The following is a 6000-nucleotide window of genomic DNA, read 5'->3' on the forward strand; positions in this document are numbered from 1 at the left end:
TTGAGGAGCAAATTTCCTCCAGCATAGAGGAGGGAGCGCGTCGTAAGAGTGAAAACCTTCATCCTTAAGTAAAATGGTTTGTGTCGCCACACTTCAAACGTTACCTGGAAATTTCTAAGATAACACCTCATATGATATGAACTGTTCTTGTGTCACACTGAAAAAACTATGGTCACTTCACTCCCTTGATATGTCATCCTGACGTCTTTTTTTTTCGTTGTAATCTTAAAGCTAATTACTATACACGTATTCTACTAGAACGTTCCTCAAACAATTGACGAACTGAAGATCATCATTAAAGAGGAGAAAAGAAACATCCCAACAGATATCCTTGACAGAGTCACCTCTCCATTTAGAGCTTGTATAGAGTACGTCATGGATTAGTGATTATACCTTTGCAGCTCTTACATCCAAGGGAATGATTCAGCCTTTATTGACAACAAAACACTGACTTTTTCTCTGTTTTCTTTTTTTGTTGGGGGTGGGGGGGGGAGGGGGGGCAAGGCTTAGATACCAAAAAAATCGACCAACTATTTGTTATTTATTTATTTTTTCCAAAATTATTAAAAGTTGTGCGTCATGGTAGCACATCCTGTTCGTAATTGAACTTAACAATCCTCAAACTTCATTCAGTGACATTTAACTGAGAACAATATATCACAGTAAGGGTAAAAAGCTGTACTGCCAGTGGTTAGTTAGACCAAGTTGCACGAACAGGCAACAGCAATCCAGTAAGATCCTCAACCAGATCCCAAGAGATCAGACAAGATCCTGAACTACCAGGAGGACAGATCAAATTATTAAGTTTGCTGGCGTTCAATACTGTGGGAACATGATGATGATGATGATGATGAGTGATGATGATGACGATGATGATTGATGATGATGAGGATGATCATATATTTATCTAATAATATTTTTTTTCTATAATTTTCTGAGTTCTAATATTCAACAATTAAGTTTCTTCATATCCAAATACGATTATAAATATTCAAATGATAATAAACAACGAATGTGTGTGTTTGTGTGTGTGTGTGTGTGTGTGTGTGTGTGTGTGTGTGTGTGTATGTGTGTGTCTCTACCCTGCACTATCTTTACCACCTGATGTTCACACTTTAAAATCTTTCCTCGTGCCCAGTTATCGTTATGTAACCGATAGGAACAAAGACTTGAGTTCTATAAGATATCATTTTACTATTACTATTAATATAATTTATGATGAAACAATTAATAGAAACAAAATGAAAACTTATTGTTGTTGTTTTAGATATTGGTAGTTAAAGTGTCTTGATTAAACAATGAGCACAAGTTCTGGTATTTTATAACTGAAAATAATGCGAGTTCCCAATTAGACAGCGTTCTTCCAAATAGGTATAGTTCTCCCTATTAACCCGTTTTCTTCTAATTAGCCCGTGTTTTCCCAATTAGCCAGAGCTCTCCTGGTTGATTTGCGTTCACTTAGCAATCTCATATTCTCCCAACTAACCTACTTTCTTCTGCATAGCCTGTGATGACCTAATTAGACTCTGTTGACTCAATTAGTCTGTGATAACCCAATTAGACTGTGAAGACCCATTACCCTGTGTTGACCCAATTAGCCTGTGATGACCCAATTTGCCAGCATTCTCCCTATTACATGGCAAAATGGTACATTTTATCTGTATTTTCCCAATTAACCTACTATCACCTAATAAGCCTGTATTCTCTCAATTAACTTGTGTTCACCCAATTAGCCAGGAACCTAATTAACTTGCGTTCTTCGAGTGTCCCGCAAATAATAATGCCCATTTTGCTTTCCTCCTTCAACCGAGAGGAGGAAAGAGGAGGGAAAGAGGGGAGAGGGTGGGGGAGTGAGAGAGGGAATGGAGATGGGGATGGGGAGAAGGAAGGGGAATTGGGAGGGGAGAGAGAGAGGGAGATTGGGAGGTAAGAGGAGAAGGGTGGGGGGGAGACGGGAGGAGGATGGAATGGGTAGGGGGAGGGCAGAGGGGTTACAACACTATAATATTGGTTTCAAATTGTTACAAGGGAGGTGGGTGGTTAAAACACTGTACCATATAAGTTTCAGAGTCCAACGGGAGAAGAAAGGGAGTTAAAACACTGTGCAATACTCGTTTGAATTTGGAACAGGGTAGATGCAATACTGGTATGAATTTGCAACATAGTGGTAGGTAGGTTGAAACACTGTGCTATGTTAGTTTGAGTTTGCAACGTGGTGATGGAGAGTTCAAATGTTGTGTAATACTGGTTTAAGTTTGCAACAGTGGAGGTGAGGGGAAGGCGAGCAAATGAACGCAGGTGATGTATCTTGTGTCTCGCTGACAGAGTTAGCCAAGCAATAACACGGTCAACCATTCTTCATGAGATCCCGACAGATTTTAATTTTGGCCGAGGGATCTGAGAACCACTGCTGGTGACGTCCGGGTGTTTATGTTTGTAAAGCACACACACACACACACACACACACACAGGCCAAATCATATCATCACTCACAGGAGGGGGCTGCCGGAGACGACCTGCTTGCCTGACTGTGTCTACTGACGAGACACACAGCTCCTTAACACAGGTCTCCCGTGATATAGTCGAACAGGCCAGAAAAGAAAGACAGAAAGAAGGAATAAATATTAGAGATATAAAAGTTACCCGTTACACACTTAGGTACTCAGAACTGATTATGATTCGTCATATAGATCCCAGTCTTAATAGGCCCCTAAAATGACCTAATGGGTCCAAGTCTATATGGACTAATTTGGGACCTACGTGGACTAAACCTAATAGGACTGATGCCCTGCTTTTTCTGTAATAGTATTAACATGACAGTAACCTGCTCAGTGACAACATTAGACCCTATTACACAGATAATGGTTTCAGTTTCATTCCTATGAAAGGTATCCAAAAAAGCGTTTATATAATATATTCCTCTCAAGTCGATATAATAATAAAATAAGAGGCTGCTGGAGGTCTCTGTAGCCGCCACATCTCCCAGAAGATGACTGAAAGTGTTTACACTGGAGCAGTTCACACTATGTCATCTAAATTACTCAAAACAACAGCACTTCCTGGCCCCCAAAAAACTATTATATTTTTTCTTTAAACTTTTACGCTTCATTACGCTTTATCTTCTGTTTTATGCCCCTCCCCCCAAGCCTTCCAGGACGCTTAGATTACTGCCCAGGGCGGTGTTACTCTTACATCAGAGAACACACAGACCTCCCCTCGGCTGTCTGTGCTGGTGGGGGTCTCCGACACAGAACATGTTGACATTCCAGGGCAGACTCGCCTAAGTTCCCGCGGGCCTTCTCTTGTTTATGCACGAAGTTAAGCTTAATGAAATTTGACAGCTCCTCTGTCTTCGGTGTTCATCCTTGCTCTCCCCCCCCACCCCCCTTCCCTCAACACCCTCTCTTTCTCCTTCCTCTTCCCTCTCACATATCTTGTCTCTGCTTGCTGGTAATTTTATCTCTCTGCGTGTGCGTCTCTTCGTAATTATTAAGTTAATATCCTTCTTCTCTAAGAGACTTTTCAGATCAATCGACCATCTCATCATCTCAATTTTTGTTCATCAAATCCTCAAATTTTTTGCGTCTACTATTTCTCCCTGTTCCCTTCTCTTCCTATCATCCTTAGTATTTCCGTATTTCCTTCTTATTATCAACATCCCGTCCTTATCCGTTCACTAGATTCTTCCTTGTCATAAACACCAACCTTCAGCTGCTTAATCTCTCTTGCTCTTTCTCATCCTCGTGTTGCTCTTTGTTTCATCGGCATTATTATCCTTTCTCCCTTAACTTATTTATCGCTTTGATTCTCTGCCCTTAATCATAGTTTTTCTTCATTTTTCTTCCCTTGCATTATCAACGTCTCTTCCTCTTGTTTATGTCGCTGTTAGCTAGACCAAGAGACTTAACTAGTGCCTGCAGGAGTATAGTGGGGAGGAAGTCGGTTGTGGCTGTGCGTGTAGCGTGGCCCACCTCACCTCAATGTCTGCTCCTTAACACGCACCCTTACCGCTCAACACGCCGACCCGCTCTTCAGCAGTGCTGCTAGCCCATTCCTTAAAGGTACTGACTGATGCATTCTGGCTCAAATGTTTCTTAGGAGATGTAGTATTTCTCTCTCTCAAACACATACACACAAAAATATACGTATGAATTGTATAATGGAAATTGAAAAACCGAAAAGAAAGGTAAGGATTGGGTGGAGGACGCACAAGAAGGAAAGGAAGCAGCAGTGAACATGATGTGTGGAGCTGGATTTTGTGAGTGGGTAAACCAAATTTGGGCACTGGACTAGTAAGAATGAATGAATGAACGAAACTGAATAAAGGGAGAATGTGTGCGTGTGGGGGTGGGGGTGGTCAATTGTTCTTGTTTCCGACTGTCTCGCGTTAGTAGGAAAAGAATTAACCCACTCTGCAATCTAAGAATTTATCAAAAATATGTCGCGTTAAATATTTCACACCTCAGGCTGCTATCAAACCCAACCTTTTTTTATTATTGTCCAAGAATAATGTTGGCGGTATAATTGGTCACTGTACTTCAACAACTAAAATCTGTAAGCACGTCTTCTTGAGTAGTAATTGCAGTAGTCATCAAGTATTATCAAGAGGGAGATCCCTTTTACTGGTAGATTAAGTTAAGTCCTAAGTGAACAGATACGTAAAACTGATTTTCTTTCTTTGTCCATTGATGAAAGTTTTATATTCTTACCGGTATTGATATAGTATTTCTTTGACCATATATATTTTTTTTCACTTTTCAAGATGGATTTTTATGAGTCTTTTTTTAATTTTATTTTAATATTCAAGAAAGAGTAATCTTCATTTTCTTTCGTAATAATTTTCCATTTATGGCAGTTTATTGTATCTATTTTTTGCAACGAAAGATTTGTTTATGAAATATGAATGTAATATATTATTATTATCTCGTATATCTGAGAGATTTTATATTCAATATCTTTATTAAAAGGGAACTCAATTACTGATGAAGTTATCTGTTTTCTCAATTATGGATATTCTATCTAATAAATCTGTCTCAAGATATTTCAGTTCATAAGACGTCTTTGTTCATGAAAATATGTTTACATTCATAAATGGTTTTTATTATTCATAACCTGTCATCAGCTTAGATGACGTAGCCTCAGGCATAATTAGGTAGCTTTAAAAAACTTTGCCCCCTAATTCCGCCTCAGTAATCACCTCACCTGTGCTGATTTCCCTGATGCATGCACTCGTCTGTGTTGACGACTCTCTGATGCCCTAATTACTCATTGCCAACGAGATTTCCGAGTTAGAGGAAAAAATGGACAATGGACTTGGTATATGTTCACGCGACAGCACACTGATGCAAAAAAAAGGGAGTTTTAAAATAAAATTATAAATTAGATTTTTTTTATTTAATGCATTATTACATCAGACAAAAAATATAAAATTTTCAGATATTTACGAAAATTTATATCATTTTGCTGGATCTACAAGTCTATAATGATGTCTTTAAATAATAGGTGATTAGCATAGTAAATGTAAATCAAATAACTTTACAGAGTGATATCTACTAATGTTATGCCCCCAAATTATGTTTTTTTTTATATTTAGCATAAATTATGCTAAATGCCGACTCTATTTATTACCGGCTATTTATACTTAAAATGCAGTTTTTTTTATGTAATTAGTGAAAACATGTTAATTAGCAAACTCTACAGTATATAATAATTCATATTTAGCAAATATATATCGGTCCATAGTCAGACAATTAACAAAGCCATGTTAATTACTTAGGAACTTAGTTTTTGGTATGTAATTATTTAATTAATAGTTTGGAATACATAAATCAGTGTGTTGGAAAACCTTTATCCTAGATGTTGTGTATCACTGTGAGGGTAGAAACGGCTGCTGGAGAGCGCCTAGCTAAATTATATTGTTGCACAGGTGTTGTTGAGGAGGGGAGAGAGGAGGTATTAGCGAGATAGAGTAACGGAAACAGAGAACTAGAGGGAAAGACA

This window comes from Homarus americanus, unplaced genomic scaffold (genome assembly GCF_018991925.1).
Source record: "Homarus americanus isolate GMGI-L3 unplaced genomic scaffold, GMGI_Hamer_2.0 scaffold32929, whole genome shotgun sequence".
Classification (NCBI taxonomy): Eukaryota; Metazoa; Arthropoda; class Malacostraca; order Decapoda; family Nephropidae; genus Homarus; species Homarus americanus.